The 19,745-nt window shown below is 38.8% G+C and overlaps 1 long non-coding RNA gene across 1 annotated transcript in view; it reads right to left on the bottom strand.

Moving 5' to 3' along the window:
- The window catches only part of LOC141567182 (uncharacterized), a 56,427-nt gene that overhangs the window by 35,726 nt on the left and 956 nt on the right, over window positions 1-19,745 (bottom strand). The window contains exon 2 of the long non-coding RNA XR_012489626.1: window positions 9,665-9,824. This is a non-coding gene — a long non-coding RNA (uncharacterized LOC141567182). The remainder of the gene's footprint in view (window positions 1-9,664; window positions 9,825-19,745) is intronic.

Below are 19,745 nucleotides of genomic sequence, written 5' to 3' on the forward strand. Positions count from 1 at the left end.
TGACCACATATTCACAGCTAGTGAAGTGAACCATTTGGGCGCCATCTCTGATTTCCCCAAATCATTATTCAGCCTTACTCCATTTATTTGCTTTCTTTCTGAACAACTGTCCTCTACACCTCCCACTGCCCAATTTTGATCTAAATTAGAAATTGTGACAATTGCAATTTAAGAATTTTGCCTAAATGAAGAGAAAACTGCACTCAAGATATAGTCTTTTTTTACACTGTTTAAATGAAACAGTCCTATAAGTAAGGAGAAATCAATTTGGGGATATTAAGTTAATGAATTAAACTATACACGCTGTTGCTACAATCCTTTCCAAGCATCTTGAGAGAGAAAGCCAGACATTTCACCTCCAGAAATCAGGCTGTTGCCATCACCATAGAAAACCAGGCCAGCAGAAGGGTGTTCTCAGGCACAAAACAACTCGTTTTGCTGGTGGTGGCTTCTGTTGAGTCATCAGTTAGGCAACATGTGAGTATAAAATGTAGCCGTTAAAACAGGCAGAAACCCAGAGAAAAAAGGTTGGGGGGTTCTATCTCCTGCTTGTCAGCAGAGCAGCCTATAATTATTTTGAAGTAATGGTGAAAGGTCCAGCAAACAGAATAAGCCCTTTAAAGGATTTGCAGGTATTGCCACTATATTAGGAAGTCTGGGAAAGCCAGAGGCTTAGCAATGGGGCACGTGGACACAAAGAAAATACTTCTGTGTGTGTATGAGAAGGAAAATGGATGTGAACCCATAAAAACGGAAATGTTTTCATTTTCTATCATTTAAGAAGGATCTGTGAGAAAGGCGTCACATGAATTAAATAATAGAAAAATGGCCTATGAAAGACACCTTAACATCCGAGGGTGTGACAGCGAATGAGCAAAAGGCCTCTCCACGATGCCAAAGCATTACCTCATGTTGCCCTAGGGTGCCTCAAATGTACCCACGAAAGCAGAGAAACTGTCTGAACACAGGGTGCACACCCACTAACACGGCGTTTATTAACTTTTGATCTGTGAAAACAAAGCCACGTCCTCACTTTGAATATGGAAAAGCAGAAGACAGCAGGCGCTTCTTTAGGTCTGTCGATTCTATCCTTGCAATAGCAAGACATGGCACCATTGACTGAGGACCTAAATGTGTCAGGCACTCTGCTGGGCCATTACACACGCTGTGTCACGACATCTCCTGGTCAATTCAGTGAGGCAGGTATTATCCCCACTCACTTTTTTACAAAGGAAACAGCCTCAGAGAGGTTAAATGACATGCCCAAGACCACCCAGTGGGTGGAGAGCAAAGATTAGGACACGGCTCCAACTGACGCCAAAGCTGACTCTCGGCTGCAAGGAAAAGCCTAGAACAACTGAGAGTCGTTTGCTGCCCCTTAGAGCTGCAGGAAGAGAGATGTCTGCAGCCTGTCCCCACCTTCCTTGCTACTTAGCATTTCCTTGCTAAGTGTGGTCTCCAAATCAGCAGCATCTCCTGGAAGCATCTTAAACACGCAGACACCCAGGCCCCACCCCAGACCTACTGAGCTAGAATCTGTCCTCTGAAGTGTGAGAAGACTGACCACCTTCCTCACTGGTACATCTATTATAGGCCTTTAATAAAGTGCAAATTATCCTGTGGCAGAGTGCAACTCTGAGAAACTGTTTCTGTGCCCTGTGTCAAATATTTAACTTTAAAAGGTTCCTTTTACTGAAAAGAGGGTGCCACTTCTGACTCCTTGCCAGAACTGAAATTTCCACCAAACCAGCAGGGGGAAGAAGCAAGGGAAGTACCATGTTTCCCAAAAATAAGACTGGGTCTTATATTAATTTTTGCTCCAAAAGATGCATTTGTGCTTATGTGCAGATGTCACCCTGAAAAATTATGGTAGGGCTTATTTTCTGGTTAGGTCTTATTTTTGGGGAAACGGTATTTAAAAAGGTTTTGCTGATTAGTCTGGCCAGTTGCATTTACTGGCACCTGGGTAGTACAAAGTAATGCTAAATATTAACACCTAAAAAGATTAGCAGAGATTGTAGGAGGAGGATACTCATTGGGTTAAAGGTCACTTACTCACAAATCTCTTCAGTTCAAGGGAGCCTCAAACAGTCCTTGGGGAGGGGCCTCATCGTGGAAGTGACAATGTCCAATACCCATCATACCTGGAGTCCAAGTCTCCATTCAACAAACAAGGAAAGAACTAGCTGCCGTCACAAAAGCATTTTGCCTTTCCCAGTGTGGTCTTCATTGACTCAGTCTGACCCAATGGGCTATGTTCCTTCTGGTTTCTTTTTGCTCCTAGGCACTCCACCAAACCTGTGACTCTTCCACATGTAGGAAGGGAGGTATTTTATCTCTCGCCTCCCTTCTGGCTGGGGAACCATCATCTGGTCATTCCATCTTCTGTGTCATGATGTAATTTAATTTCTAAAAACAATCTAAGTCTGGAGTCTGATGGCCTGACCAAGTCTGGCCCGTCTGTGCTGCTCTTAGAGAGGCTTGTCAAGGGCTTGTTTATGTGTGTGCCAAGAGGAGTGGTAAATAGCTGCCAAAAATTGCAAGTGACTTAACCTCTTTGAGACTCAGTTTGCTTATCTGAAAAACAACCAAGAGGGTGTGGGAGGAAATCATCTCGGGTTCCAGCAAGCCTAAGGACTCTGATCCTTTATGTTGGCAGGCCTGGCTGCAACTTCACAGCCAAGGAGAGTTCCCTCTGTGTGTCACAGATTTCTACCAGGGAGCGCTGGTAGGAGGCAGCCCCTTGACTGTCCCCAGACGTTTGGCTTCTGTCATCCCACACCTGAGAGTACATCTTGACAAAATTCTCAGATGTCAACTGGTACGCACAAAAGTGTTCACCACAAATTCATAGAAGAATGGCCAAATGGTTTATGGTACATCCAGGTGATGGAACACGATTCAGACGACAGGGACATTTTGGAGAACTGTCAATGACCTACAGAATACCGGGGGTACCAAAAAAATATGTACACATGACTGTATTCGTCTTTTGTTATTGGTATATACTATTACAATTTTACACTTGATCTTAGCCAAAAAGCCGAGAAGCGATTACTATTACAATTTTAATAGTTTTTTCCTTTCTTAAAATGTGAATACATTTTTTTAGCACCCTCTGTATTATAAAAGATCTGAATTTTATTTCTAATATATACTTGTAAATTTGTCTATTTTGTTTATATATTTACAAAAGATCAGAAAATGGAACTATAGTTGATTTTTCCTTCTCTACCTTTTATTTGTGTATTTTCTAAGCTTTCTACAGTTACTAGAAGTATGCATTATCTTTATAAACAAAAAAAGAAAACGAAAGTGTTCTCTCTCTTCAAGAGAAGGATTGGTACAGTACATAGTTGGGCCTCTGTCCTTATCTGCGAGAGCTCTAATGTGGGTACCAGGCACTAGGCTGGACATCTTATCCTCATTGGATTTATCTGTCATGGCCATCACCGGTAATCAGCATTGTCCTGCATGAGCTACATGGAGATGATGCAGTCTGAGCCCTGTTCTTTCCTGTTTCTTGCCAAGTACTGCTGCCTCCGTTTTCTGCTGAGTGTCAGTGGCGTCATCTTCTGCCCAGACTTGTGCTGACTCTACAGGGAGAGGGTGACCTCATTTACTCTGAGTATAGTTGGAGAAGGGGGATGGGAATTGCGGATGGTGAAGGCTTCAATTCCAATTTGCTTTTGCTCCAAAGCCATGGCTACAGCTGGATTTTTTTTGCTACCTTACTTACAGGCAAACAGATCTTGCAAGGCAAAAATAGCCTTTCCAAAACACATCCTCTATATTTTACATGAGGAACACATGGCTTGTTTCTGAATCTGAGTTTGACTCTTGTAGCAGCTGCTGTCAGGCCCCACCCATATGTCTTTTGCCTGCCTGGAACCTTCCTATGTCTCTCTGTTTGAGGACTTTCTCTGATCTAGGGTTGTTCAGGCCCCTCGAGGTCAGGCCAGAAGTGTCAGATAGTTAATGTCCCAGGAGCAACCTTCAATCACTGAGGGATGGGAACTGGTATATGAATACCTCAACCCTCTCGTCCCTCAGTGGGACAGTTTTGAGGCATGTTACAGCAGAGTCCTCAGCAGGATTAAGGCCCAACTGCTAATTAACATCTGCTTTCCTGGCTCTCCACCCTTCCTTCTCCCCTAGCCATTCCCTCACTGTGGTCCTGAATAAACTACTTGCACCAAAATCCTTGCCTTAGGTCTGTTTTGGGGGGAATCCAAACTAATAGAACCTCGCTCCTTGTGTATCTGACAATGTTCTAGGGCCATTTAGAACAAAAGCATCACCTTTATCCCCCCTAAACCTAGGTGGTATTAGGGATATTAAGTTCATCTGCCCAGGCCAAAAAGCATGAAGATGCCCTAAAAGTCCAGTGGTTAGGACTTTTTGGTTGGGTTTGAAACTCTCTAAGTTGGATATGTTTAACACCAGTTAAAAACCCTTCATATCAGTAAGGAGTGAATTGTTTCCTGTTACTACAAAGAAAGAACTCATTTTGGACACTGGCAGCAAAACAAAAGAGAGAACACACTTAATTTCCCTAAAGCTATGAAGGCATTTCCCCCTAGGCAGGCATGAGCTTTTAAATTATTGTGCCCTAAAAATAACATTCTCATCCCTGAAGGGCTATAGAAACTGAAGTGGGTTATTTTCATCCACCTCCAGAGCAGCTGCTCAGGAACTCTGAATGCTGGAGGAGATTATGCAATGACTTGGTTCTCTCTTCGACTTGGCAAAGTAAATCATTGTTCTGCGATGGGCTTTCAAGGTAACGTAACAGGACATTTGAGGATGTATACAGGGAGGGAAAGAAAGGGGTGCAGGGTGGAAAAGATGAAGAGAGGAGTAGAAGTCTGGATTAGAGTCAGGGCCTGTCTATCTTCCTGCTTACCTTCCTGCAGCCTCCTCTTTCCACTGGCACCAGGCTCAGGAAAGCCTGGAGCCTCTCTGCCGTGTTCTTCCTGTCTGTGATTTTCCCAAACTTACCCTGGAACTGATCACTGATCTAGACTTGATCACTGATCTAGAGTCTACCACCGACTTACTAGTGTCCACCGCTGATCTAGAGTTAACCAATGACCTACCAGTGTCAACCACTGACCTAGAGTTGACCACTGACAAGTGTTTGGAAAACACACAGGCTTTTGAATTATCTATTAATATGCAGTCAAGAAACCCCAGCTTTGTGGAAGAAGCCACTGATGCCACAGTTGATTATAATTCAAGTCACACAGAGTTTTTTGAGTGAAGATTATGCAGATGTCACTAGAGTACCAAACCAGGCCAGCACCTCCACAGGAAGCACCAGACCTTCTCAATGCTTGTTTAAAATGAAGCAGATTCTCCATTAGCTGTAACTATCTGCAGCCCACCCCTTTCTAAGAAGATTTTGAGCTTCTGAACAAGCCTACCATTACAGTACAGGAGACTGCATAATTGCAGAAAACTAGTGAGAACATGGGATGCACCTAGCTGAGGAGAAAGTGCAGAGTGGAGGGCATTGTATACTGACAGGGGAAAGGCATTTCTTAACCATTTCCCATTTAATATGGGCTCAATAAATATTCCTTCCAGAGTTGGAAGGGACATGAGATTATCCACTATTACTCCCTCTCATCCCTCAGATGAAGACTTTAAAACCCAGAGAAGTGAAACAATTTATCCAAGATTTTAGAGTTAGTTAGATACAAGTTCTAGACTGCACCCCAAAACCCTTACCTCCAGGAAAGCAATTATTCCTCCTAAAATATCACCAAGATTCTCAGTAAATTCTGAGCAGATCATATTATCACAACAATGCTTTGACCAAAGCAAAGAAATATTCTTGGATTAGTGAATCAAGATGCAATGCTGGTTGCTAGTTAAATCTGGCCTAGACTTCCACTGATTAACATCAAAATGAATCATTGGCTGTTCTGGGACCTGCATATTAGTACAGCAATTAGTGCAGTGAGAAGCCGCAGCTTGCACAGCAGCTATGGTCTTAAATCATAGTTACCATTGAACTATCTTGAATTAACCTTTGGAAAAAGCCTGAAATCAATGACTAGGTAGCTTTAGACATACATGTTACTCTACGGAGCTATAGACACAAAACCAGTTTTCTAAGCCAGCTTCCCTTGCAGTGTAGGAACAGCCAGCTGTTTCTTCAACTGAACACAAGATCAAGTAGTTGACTTGAAATTAGGCTTCATGTTGTATGAAAAAAATGCATACTTTTATACACTAGAAGCATATTCAGTATGGCAAGATGTCCCCACCATGAGAGGCAGGTAGACAGTGATACGCTGCTAAGCTGGCTTTCTAAATACAACACACCGATTTTTGGCAATACTCCCACCATCGCCAATTTCAAGCTACCTATACGATGTCACTGAACATGCAGCTGGGAAGAGATGCACACATTGGCTCGAGCTCTCTACCGAGAGGCAAGGACCAAGAATGACTTAGAGGTCAGTAGATTCATATCTCTGTCACTCCAGATATTATGCTCCATGTACAGAACATCAGACACAATTGGTTGCCCTATTTAATATTTTTGTTCTTTCATTTTTTAATCAAATGCATTCATTTGAATCAATGTAGATTTTTCTATTAGTTGGGAAAAGGCAAAATTCCTTACATTTTCATGCTCAAATGAGGTGGATCACTTGGATGATATTCACCCAGGTCACTTGGAAATAAAAGTTTCATTGTGATGGTCAGGTGTCCTCCCATCTCCACCTCAGCCTCTGAAAAACTTCCAGATTCCTTACTGCCTTGGTCTCTCCAGATGAACAGAATGAGGAGCCACATTTACGCTGGTGGCAATTTTAATACCCCCAACCTGCACAAATGTGTGGTGTGTGGATGCTAAAACTTTATTTTCCATCACTTTGTTGGTGGATATTATTTATGCAAGGGAATAAAAGATATTATGTTAGCTGTATCTTACTAAAAATAAAAATTAGAATTAGTGTAGAAACATTTGAATTTTATTTTTGACAAGCATATTCTTGACCTTTTTATTGAGATTAATAGGCATATATTAAAGTGTATAATGTATATTAATCTTAAATATACAGCTTGATGAATTTTTACCCTGCATTGGTGACTGTGGAAACCCTATGTGTGGTGACAGTATCACAAAATAAAAGGATCCTGGTTCCCTGAGTCCCCACATGGAGGAGAACCCTGCTGACCTGCATATGACTTTGTACGATGTGCTAAACCAATGATATTTTGGGATTTATTTGTTACTACAGCATAGCCTAGTCTATCCAGACTAATATAGTTGGTGACATTAAAAATTGGGAAATTTTACATGAAAATCTGGATTTCTTACTTGTCTTAAGGAAAGGAAGATCTAGCAATGCTGGGCTTAAATTCCTAAATGGCAAAGTTTGTCTAGAGCTTTCCCATTTGGTTCCCCATCTTGGATTAACTCTATTTTATCACAGTCCGCACCATTTCCTCTAGTACACCCTGTCAATACAGCTAAATGTCAGTTACCACATGGTGTCACTCTCATGTAGTAGTTTTTTTTATAATCAAGAGGAAAGTGAATGATCTCTGCATGCATATCTCTAACAAAAATGAGAACATTAAATATAGATCACGAGGGGTATGTATTTAAAGAAAATGATGAGAGCAGTGTTCTTTGTGGAAGAGAATATTTCTAAATGTTTTATGTGCACAATGTGTCTGTGTAAAAAGAAGAGAATGTAACATGCTATTCTAAAGTGGCCCATAGGAAGAATTATGATGGGTACAGAACAAAAATGCCTGCTGAAAAACTTATTAACTGAAAAATGGGGCTTACATTTCAACAGTGGTTCATTCTGATTGTGAATAAAATAAACAGTTCTGCTGTGAAATGTTGTTATATCTGAAGTAATAAAATTATAGCCCACTCACTTTATTCATTTGCTTGCCTAGTCCCTAGAGCCATTTGATCTGTGAAGATTGAAAGGGACAGTGTATAAAGAATACCTACCATGATATGAAGAATATCTAGCTTGGTGACTAGCAGGTAGTTGATTCCAAAAATGCTAGTTTCCTTCCACTTAGTTTATTCATCTGAATTCCAGAAAAGGCTATTGGAATCTATTTCCAAGTTTACTCTGAAATCCAACAGTTCAATATGTACATATAATCAAGAAAGCCAACAAAATGGGTCACAACTAACAAAGTGAACAGAGAGGAGGGGAAAGCAGAGCAGGATGGGAGTGGCTTCTTTATCAGGAGAGAAGAAAGAGATTGGAATTATTCAGTATAAAGGCTGAGAAGAGACATAATCAAAATTATAAAATCTTGGACAGAAAGTGTGAAAAGCAAGATTTATGTCCAGTATATATTAACCCCCTTCCCTGGTCTACCTCTGTGGGAAAATAGTACTTCCCCATCCCAGGATGTTGTGCTTGGCCATGTGGCTTGTTTTAGCCAATGGGATATGGGCAGAGCTGGCAGCATGTCAGTTCTATACTCAGGCCTCTGGAAGCTTCTGATTTCCACCAGGAGAAGAACTTGGCCCAGGTAGCCACTAGTCCTCAGCCTAGACCACAGAATGAGGCCTATGGAACAGACCCACAGTCTGGAACCAATTTCAGGTGACCTACAAACTCACAGCAATTAATATATGCTTACTGTTATATGCCACTGAGTTTTGGAGTACCTTTTTATGCAGCATTCTTGTAGCAAAAGCTGACCACTGTGGAAGCATGTATGATGAAGAACTTTTCTAATTCCCCAAGCACCAGCACCAAGCATCTAGACACTGTTCTACGTAAAACTTCAAAAGATAAAATATTTCTATTTGGCACCTCTTCTTTAAAGCCCATGTTCTTACTCTAAATGTCCCTTCCCTCCGTTGCCCTAATTGTTTGATTTCATTCATATACTTATGGGTAGATTTTCCTCATCCCATTATTCCCTCAAAATGAGCGGTCCTTGGGGCCATTTCTTCAGTGTGTTGCTTTCCCTTTAATGATAATAATTATGGCTGATAATAAATAGCACTTTCTATGTGGCGGGCATTGTTCCAAGTGCCTGACAAAGGTTAACTCATTTAACCTTCAAAGCCACCCTATGGGGTAGGTACTATTATTCATACCTCCATCTTGTAGATGAAGAAATTGAGGCACACAGAAGTTAAGTGGTGGTCCCAAATCCCACAGAGTTAGTAGGTAGAGTGAGAATTCAAGCCAGGTAGTTTGAACCTAGAGTCCAAGCTCTTCCCCTATTGCGTTCTTTTTGATAGCAATGGGTTTCATGGATAAACTAATCTATATTAACATTAATTTGTTATCCCATATTAGTTGATTATTTCCTCAGGTAACATAAGGCCATAATTTGTTATCTGTAGAGAGGGCCCTGAGGAAATGAAGCTAACGATGGAATTTTGCCCTTATGACAAGCCACTGAGGAGATCATTTGAAGGTGATATATTTTTTTATGCCCCTCAGATCACAAACACTCTAATTTCAAGGAAAGCCAAAGAATTAGCTAACTCAAAACTTGAAAAGAGAAATTTTGGGAAGAAAGTAAGTCAATCCTGTCTTGACAGTGTGTTCTCCACGTGGGGAACAAGCTATTCAGATGGCTGTCAATGAAAACCCAAATATCACTTAGGGGCTCTCTTACCCTTACAGATTTAAAATACCTGGCTTACCTTCTCCTTCCTGAGGCTGGGCAGCTCCAGTGCCTCACCGGGACTGCAGACTCTGCTTCCTCATGCTGTTTGGATCCTGGTCCCAGTGGTTACATGGCAGCTTCAGTTGTATTGTCCCTGCATCGTGTCCTGATACAAAGCTCCACCTCCCTAGTGGTTCCTGCCAAAATATTAATGAGACCATGCATGTGACTATTTTCCATGTTTACTAAACACACGTTAAGACACAGAGGAGGGGATCACATCACCGATTATGTAGCCATCTGCCATCTCATAACGCCCCAAACAGTTCTTCAGGTCACATCTCTTTCAAAAATCCTTACTTTCTATACACAGAGGTTTTGGTGGGTAACCCCCCAGCTCTGGCTGCTGCTTTCAAGAGGAACAGTCCTATCAAGCCATTTGTTTCTCTAGCTTTCAGCCACCTGTCCTCCTAGAACTCTGATAAATTCAAATTTCTCTATGTTGTTATAGTAAGAAATATTAAGGAAAATGGTGAGTGAAGATAACCTGATTACCATTCCCTCACAAGAAAATCTACTTATAGGTAAGTTGTTGAAATTAATAAAATAGTTCAGCAATATTGGTGGATATAGGATTGATATACAAACATTAATCGCATGCCAGTACACCAACAGTTACATAACCTTATTATTATATTAAGGAATAATAATAAATAATAAATGAATCAATATATATTTACAAAGTTTCCATTTAGCTTATTTGCAAAAACTACAGGATACCTAGTGATGTCTAACAGATGATATCCAATAGAAAAATCTAACTGTTCCTCTGAAGAAGAGTAGATGAAATAAACTGTGGTTTTTTCATACAATAGAATTCTACATAGCAATTAATATGAATGATCCAAGATCCATTTATAATGCTATATGTCTCAATCTTAAAATATAATATTGAGTAAAAATAGCAATTTGAAAATGTACACATAATGTACAATTTATATAAACATACAAAACAATTGAATGTATGAATATATATTTGCATAGAATGAAATTCACCTGTTTTTAAGATAAAGACTACCTCTAAGGGAAAAAGGATTAGAAAAGGATGCAGAGTGGGCTTTCTTTAAAAAATTCTCAAAGGGAAAGACTTTCTATGGTGATAATACATTACTTTTATATAATGTTTATATTATATTGTTAATGTATATTAATGTATCAATAAGTATTGGTATTATTACATTTTTGTATTTATATATTTGAAATATTTTATAATTAGTAATCAAAATGGAGATTTTTATATGGGTTCAAAAAGGATTTCAATAACATTGAAAAGCTTTTCATATTTTTTAATAACTTTTTTGCTCTAAACCTGTCTATTTTGATATATCCAAGACAAAAAAAAAATTTTTTTATCCCTTAGCAGGAAGTTAGAGAAACTAACAAAATGTAGTAAAATAAGACATAAAATTCCTTGCTTGGAATTTTATGATGATAGAAAGGTCAGATTAGATGTGCAATAGTTTACCCTTACTGTGAGAGGTTTTTAGGTAATCATGAGACCGGGCAAGTCACTTAACACTCCTACCCCTCAGTTTTCATTTCTAGTGGCTGAACTCTGAAATCCCTTCCAGCTCGAAGGTTTTCTGAGATTCTAGAACTCTAAGCTCTTTGTGAGAGCTTAGAACTCAGATCAATTTGCCAGGAGTTGCTCTCTCCTGGCAAAAGTTAAAAAGCAGTCTCCTTCTGTCATCTGGAGAGAATCAAGCAGGGAAGGCTCAGAATACAGAGGACAATGTGGAGAGGAAATCGACACCCTGACTTGGCAGACCAGTTAGGAACCAGCTGGAGCAGGGATGCTGAGCATGTCAGTCCTGTAGGTAGGACAATGATTGTTCTGCCCTCTTGGACAACAGCAATGTTTCACACAAGTGTATTTACTTTGTTTTTAAGTATTGGGCTTTACATATATATCTCGTTACTTGTAGTAAAAATTGATGGTAATTTAAATATATACTATAAATCCAGTAGTTGCATTTTTCTTTGAAATGATTAGTATGATGGTATTGTAGTTATGTTTTTTTAAGAAAAACAGTCCTTATTTTTTTAAAGATACGTATTGCAATACTTATGGATAATACCATGTCTTGGATTTGCTTTAAAATGATTCAGAGATGGAGGGAGAGGATGGGAATCAAACTAAAATAAGATTGGCCATGTGCTGTTAACTGCTGAAGTGGAGTGATGGGTATGTGCGGGTCGTTATACCTTCTCTCGACTATGATGTCTGTTTGAAATTTCCCATACTAAAATAGGCAAAAATAATACTAGTAAAATAAAATGCTTTATGAGCTAGTTTCTCTTCTCAGTTATTTACACTTGCTGAAATTCTACCCCCTCTGACTTAGGCCCCACAACTTGCCTTGGGCATTTCCCAATCTATTCCCACAACATCTGGTATGAATTGATTTGCTTGCCATGCAATGATAAACTTTTAAATCAATGTTGAAATTGATTTCATAATGATAGAATTCTAAGAAGTTTTCAAAGAAAATTGGAATTTTTGTCTTTTTCAGGAAGGGAAACTGTTACAGTCTCCATACTGGATGAACCAGTAAATCATTTCTTTTAGAAAAACTGAACTTAGATTTGTGAAGCACCTATAATATGTCAGCTACTGTTTGAATACACTATTTTTTGTTTCACAAAAATTGATTCAATTAGAAATACATTTTATTATTCTTCATCTTAGAGGTGAGGTAGCTTGACCCTGTCAAGGTCATGTTGCTAACAAGTTTGGAACCAGGATTTTTTTAGTTCATAGGTGGATAAATCCAAAAACCTGTGTTCTTTGTACTGTATAATCTTGGTTTGTGGTCCAGCAGTATGAAAACCCACCTGGAAGCTTTCAGAGATGCAAGCTCTCAGGCCCCACCCCCAGTCCTACTAAATTAGAATCAGCATTTTAACAAGGTTCCCCTGGAATTCATGTGTACATTTAAACCATTTAAACACTGAGAAATACTACTCTACGAAACACCTTATAAATTTATCTCAAATAACGATAAACATTTTGCTAACAACATTCATTGAGTCCTTACTGATGTCAGATTTTGTATACTCCTAAATCTAATTATTAGAGTTGAAGAAATTCAGGCTCCAGAATTTAATGTCAAGGTCACAAAGTACGTGGCAGAGTCTAGATTTGAACTCAGATTGGTCTGATTTTGGACCCATTACCCGATGTACCTCACTCCAAACATTGAATCCATTTTATTTCATCTAAATGATGCAAGTTAGTTGTCTGTATCACTCAATTTATCACTAACATTGTTTAATCCAATATTTAGGTTTGATAGTGTGGACAGAGTCTCAAATGTCAGACTCAATATAATATTGCTATTTAAAACAAAATTTTAAGCCATGAAATCATATAGCCAATATACTTAGACTAGAGCCAGTGTATCCAAATAAAAATATATTAGGGTGAAAATTGTAGTAGGTTTTCTAGCTATTCCTCATTTACAAAAGGGTGAACTGAAATATAAGATGAGCTTGACTCCTCAAAACAATCCCGAGATTTTCTGAGGAAGGATCGGAAAGGACATTCTGCTTCTCAGTTTCATTTTTACATTACTAGGCAACTATGACTTTAAGTTTCCTAGTAGTAAAACGTCTAGGATGATTAGAATCTCCTTAAACCCCTTCAAACAAACAACTCTTTTATTTTACATGGTGTAAAATAACTGAATCATTTTGCTTATAAGAAATTTCCCGCTGGGCAACTCTTTTGTCCTCTTTCCTATCTGGGGGTAAAAAAGAAACATACCTAATGTTTTTGTTGGTATATTATAGCAATATAATAGTTATAATTCTCAACTTACTTCTAGTAAAAGCAATATGAAACCATAATTAACTCTAGACTAAAGTAGACTGAATTGTTATAAATATGAAGTATCCTGCAGCTACAAAGAGCAGCACATTTCTAAAAATACCAGAGAATTTCATATTTTTTCCATTTTGCCTTACACAAAGCCCCAAAAGCAGAAAAAGTTAATGACTTTTATGACCGAGTGTTGTCAGATTTCAATCTATAAAGTCAGTTATTAGATATCATCTCCTTTAGGAAGTGAGTAGGTGGCAGAGTGTAACTGGAAATCTAAGAAGCTGCATTAATATCACTATTTTTAAAAAAGGTAATGGACTTGAACTTCAGAGTATTTGATTACAAGGAAATGACATCCTCCAAAATATATGCAATAAATATCCAGTTAACACTATTTGAATCTTTTTCTTCTTTTCAGTAGTAAAGAACAGATTAAAATAATGATGACACTAACCATTCTAAAAATTCTATCTATTCTGTATTTAAAAATGTGTAAGTAGATAATCAAAACACTTAGATGAAGAATAAATATCCTTCTAGCCTAAAAGATAGTCTCTTGTTTTCCCTGTGCATTTCATTCGTTGTCTATTCAAGCTATTGTGAATGTGAATTGACTTATAGGTTGCTACCCTTACATTCATCACCTATTTTCAGAAATGAATTATTTATAGTGTGGTGAGCAGCTCAGTCTAAAATGAAAAGACAAGTCTAATTATTACTTTAGCTAGGACTTTAAAAATATTCACAGGGGATTATTTTTCAATGATACATTTTTAAGCAAATAATTTTCTTAGTAAAATTAAATCCTAAAGTATGCTAGCACACGAAAACACACATGCATACACAGGCATTGATTTTTTTAAGAAGGAGGAGGGGTGGATTTCATTTTAGACTTCCAAATAGAGAAGATTCTCTTTCTAGTGTTTTCTATTTAGAAAAACAAACAAACAAACAAACAAACAAAAAACACCCACCAAGAAGGTCTATTGCTTTCTTCTTCTGTCAGGTATTTCCCCATCTTTTTTTCTTTTTTCTTGTCTAAGATTATGAAGTTCTGTAAGGGCTCATCTGATAAAAATCTTAGGTGAGGAGTAGGAGAGAAGTTAGGTCTATAATTAGAGGGACTGGTGACTAGAAATCAGTTAGATACCCATCATTCCATTCATTCTAAGGAGGTACTTAGAATAAGATAAACAGGACTAAAAGGAAAGCAAAAATATGCATATGTAACACTGGGAGTCTATTTTCCCTCTAATTGGATCCCTTGATCTCCTACTGGGAGAAATTATAAGGAAGGACTCTGCCAATTCTAACATAAGAATTTTTGTCTCAAATGTCAAAGATGTTACCAAAAAAAACCCAAACCAAAACAAAAAAAAGTCATGTATTGTGTAGGGGAGAGAACTATTTAATTTCTGAAGTTCTTCCCTACACTATTTTATTACCTGAGTTGCTTACAGGAGTCAAACTTTAAAGGTCCTCTCATCTCCTTACTTATTGCCTGTTTCTTTGGTTTTGGCTTTTCAGCGGGCATTTATATCAACTGTGATTGCCAGCATTTCACACAGTGGGTGAAGTAAGTCTTATTTTAAAATCTGTCAGAGGCAGCCTGGGGAAGGCGGTACAATAGGAATCAGCTCAAGGGGTGGCTGCCTTGTCCCAGTTCTCAAACACAGAGGGAGGTACCCCCAAAAGAAAGAGGAAGCGGTCTGTATCTCCCACCTCAGCCCTGCAGAAGTTTCCCCTCCCACACCAGTTTTCTGCAGCATTTTTGCACCTGCCCAATGATCACTTTCTTCAAATAAATAAGTACCCACTGTGGCCGTCAGGAAGCTGAGTAAGCAGGGGATGATGGTTGACCGAAAGAGAAAAGAGATGTGTAGTTCCTGAGAGACAGAAAGCTGGAGAGAGGAGGAGCTGTCTCTCTTCTGGCTAATATCTCATTTCTCACTTCCAGGCCTTGAGGCTCAGCTGAAACAGAAACAAAACTGAAAGAGACTCTGGGGGACACCCGGGGGCATCCCAGGAGGGTCTAAGCACTTCCCCATAGAACAGCAGGGTACTATAGCTGATGACCCTAAGGAAGCCCAGGGCCTCCAATTAAAGGTAAATCTGTATTCATATAACCTGTTAAAGTAGCAAGAGAATATGTAATATATTTTAGAAGGATTTATATTTTAAAAATGGTTACAATAGCCTAAACAAGAGCTCCTAATTTCAGGTGTTGGAGTGAAGACATTTTTTGTACCCACTTTACCTCTTAAAACAAACACATCATCATCATAAACATCATTCTGAAATTTAGAACCCAGTGACAAGGAGTAAATCTGTTTATTCATTCACACTTTTTAACAAAACATTAGTGAGTGTCTGCTGTGTCCCAGGCACAAAGTGCTTGGGGTACATTAGTGAAGCCCTCACAGAGCTTAAGTTCTAATAAATAAGTAAATTCTATATTACATTAGACAGTAATAATAAGTAAATTTTATACTATGTTAGAAGGTAATACATTTATGGAAACCAAAAGGCAAGTCAAGTAAGAAGAATGTGGAATTCCAGGGATGAAGGTTCAAGCTGCAGTGTTAAGTTCGGTGGCCAGGGCAGACCTTATCGAGAAGCTGAGAACTAAGCAGACATTGCAGAAGGAGAGGGAGTTAGCAAAGTGGCTATTTGGGAAAAGATATTGGCTTGGGCAGCTCATTACCTCCTTCAAGGCACAGGGAAGAGCTAACACAAAGGGATACACAGTATGTTTAAGGAACAGCAGTGGGGCAATGTGGCTGGATGTGAGAAACTAGGGAGGGAGTGGAGAAGAAAAATTCAAAGAGGCAATGGGATCAGATCCTATACAGTCATTGTAAAAACTTTGGCTTTTAATCTGATTAAAATGGAGAGCCACTGTAGGTTTTGGATAGAGGAGTGACATAATCTGGCTTAAATTTTTAAAAGATTCCTCTAGCTGCCATGTTGAAGAGCCTTTTTTAGGCAAGAGATGACAGCTCAGACCAAGGTGGTATCAGTGGATGAATAAGAAATTGGATTGTGGATATATTTTGAAGGCAGAGACTACAGGATTCCAAATGGATTCAATGTGGGGTGAGAGAGAAACAGAGAAGTCAAGAAAGACTCAGGCAACAAAGAGTTGCTTCCTCGTGGGAAAGGCCGTGGGTAGAGGAGCTTTTACAGGGAAAGGTCAGAAGTTCAGTTTGGAGCATGTTGAGTTTGAGATGTGCTATTTAGATATCCAAGTGGAGATGTGGAATAAGCAGTTGGATGTATTAATCTGGAGTTCCAGATGGAGCTCTGGGCTGGAGAGATACATTTGGGAGTTTTTATCCTACAGATGGAATTCAATGGCACTGGATGAAATCACCAAGGGAGTAAGTGTAGATAGAGAAGAGGAACAAAGACGGAACCATGGAGTCCTCTAACTTTAATTGGTCAGGAAAATGAGGAAATGGTAAAGGAGACTGAGGAGCAGCAGCTAGTGAGGCAGAAAAAAAGACAACATGGTGACAGGGAAGCCACGTAAAAAAGGCTCTCCAGAAGAAGTGATCAACTGTATCATGTGCTGCTAATAGGTCAAGAAAGACAAGCATTGAGAATTTGCCATTGGCTTTAGCAACAAGCACGTCATTGACAACAAGGATAAAAGCAGTTTCTGTGGAGTCATAGGGATAAAAGTCTGATTGAAGTGGGTTATAAGGGTAAGGGGAAAAAGGAATTGAAGATAGCCATAATAACAGCTATTTTAAAGAGTTTTGCTGTTAAAGGGAGGAAACAAATATAACAGTAGCTGGTGAAGCAGTAGGGTAAAGAGAAACTTTTTTTTAAGATAGGAGAATTAATAAATGGCATGTTTTATGCTAATGGAAATGATCCAGTGGAGATCAATAAATGATTATATAGAGAAAGAGGGGGAAGAATTGTTGGAGCAATGTCCTCGAATTGAGGAGATGCAATCTTGTGCATAAATGGAAAGATTGCTTTAGTATAAGACTATGGATTATTCTTCTATGATAATTGGCAGGATAACTGGTATGAAAGTTTAGATGCTGGAATGGGAGTAATTGTGTTAGTGGAAATCTGTGTTAGTTCTAAGGCCTACAAGGAGGAAAAGGAAAAAAAAGAACAAACAACAAAGGATTAGGAATCAGAATGGCTTTGGATTTCTCAATGGCAACACTAGAATCTAGCAGATTCTAGGGCCTTTAAAAATCTAAGGGAAGATAATTTGAAACCTAAGAATTCTATACCCAGCCACACTATCACTACATGAATATAGACTAAATGCATTTTCAAAGGTACAAGGTGTGTTGGATATCTTCTGTTTGCCCCTCCAGATCCACTCTCCCCACTTCTCTATCCTTTGAGCTCAGGGAGGTAGACCTGCATGGCCTCCTTCACTAGAGTTCTCTTGCCCTCTGGCTTTTGGTTGGGTTTGGCCAATGTAAGACACTGGGAAGATACCAAGGGGCAGAAAAAGAGAGGTCAGTCCTGTGTTCTTTCACTGAAAGCCACAGATCTTGTTGGGCAACCCTTTCCTATAGTTGAAGCTCTCTCTGGATTCTAGTAAACACTCCTTATTTCCCTTTCAGGCTTAAATCTTCTGGCTGTTGCTTAATATTGTTCACACCATTGTAAATAGTTGCTTCATTACGTTTTCATCTAGCATTCCCTTAAGAATGCCATTTTTTTCCTGGCTTGACCTTGACTGGATACACAGGTCTCCAAAAATGTATCCATACACCTTTTCTTATTAAACTACCGGAGGATGTTCTCCACTAAAATAAGAAATAAGAAAGAAAACGACACAGGAATGCAGCAAAGGGAATCTCCAGAACAATAGTGAAAGGAGATCCCAGGATGACACCTGGGTATTTGGTATACAGAACAACCAATTCAAATTGGCGCAGGCTAGAAAGTTCTTCACGATGTCTTCAAGTTGTTAGAATATCTTAAAATTGTTAGAATACCGAAAGAGGAGTTTTACACAACTGGGATAAAAATTTGATACTGAATTCGAGTTAAGGACATAGAAATCTAAACAAATAAAAACCAAGAAAGTTGTTCATTTTAGTTGTAACAAAAAGTTGGGCAAGTAAGAAAAGTAATCATAATGTAGGAAATAGCTCAATTGTAAATAGCATTTATGTAACAAAAATTCCAAGGGACTGATGAGTTTTCCTTTTATAGATTTCCTTATAATACGTACGTTCTCTATTTTTGTTACACGGAGATTTCCATAGAAGGTATTCACCATAACAGTACTGAAAGTTGCCAGGACATTTATTCTAACATGATTTGACCTAGGCCATCTGACACAGTGGAAAGTTAAAAATCTAAGTTTACCTACCTCTGACCGCTGTGACCTGGGACAAATTACTTAATTTCTGATCCCTTACAAAATATAAAGATTGTAACTCATACCATGTAGAGTGCCTGGCACATCGTAGGCACTCATAAATGACCCCTCTTGTCAGCTATCTTAGTGGAATAATGCTGGACAGGGATATTATAAAACCACGTGGAATACAACTTTGACCGCAATATAAGTGGATAGTTGGGCATCTAGAAGTAATGCAGTATTAGAGGCTTGACACTATTATAAAACGAATACTTCCAAGACTAAGTATATATGACACAGAACTGACAACTCTGTATATAAACAAAATGGAGGCAAAAACGCTCTGAGGTAAAAAGATGACTGAGGAAATAAAGTATAGAGAGTGAATCAACTCAAAGGTACAAGTGCAGTCTACAGGTCTCCTTTACAGCAGTGATTTAAAGTGCCAGATTCTCTTGGGAGTCCCTGTCCTGCTTGTCACCATAGAAAGCCTGGGATCCCAAGACAGGGTTCTGGTTTCCTTTGCTAATCATACAAACAAACAAACAAATGAAGAGTTTTAGCTGCATGAGTTCAATAGGCCCATCAATTTCCGGGGGTGGTCAGTTATTAATGGTTTGAAAGGTAAAGGAAAAAACATATAGACACATAATAAACACATCAAGCACTAAAGATTTGTCAGTCACTGTTCTAAGCCATTTTACATCAGTCGTCCCATTTAATCTTCATAATGCTGGGTCCTTTTATCCCCATTTTACAGATAAGTTAACTGAGACTCAGAGGTTAAGGAAATTGTCTTAGGTTACATAGCCAGTAAACTGATAGAACTAATTCTAAACTCAGATTTGCCAGCCTCCAAAGCCTTTTAGGCTTCTAACTGCATTGTTA

Source organism: Rhinolophus sinicus, linkage group LG10 (assembly GCF_036562045.2).
Source record: "Rhinolophus sinicus isolate RSC01 linkage group LG10, ASM3656204v1, whole genome shotgun sequence".
Classification (NCBI taxonomy): Eukaryota; Metazoa; Chordata; class Mammalia; order Chiroptera; family Rhinolophidae; genus Rhinolophus; species Rhinolophus sinicus.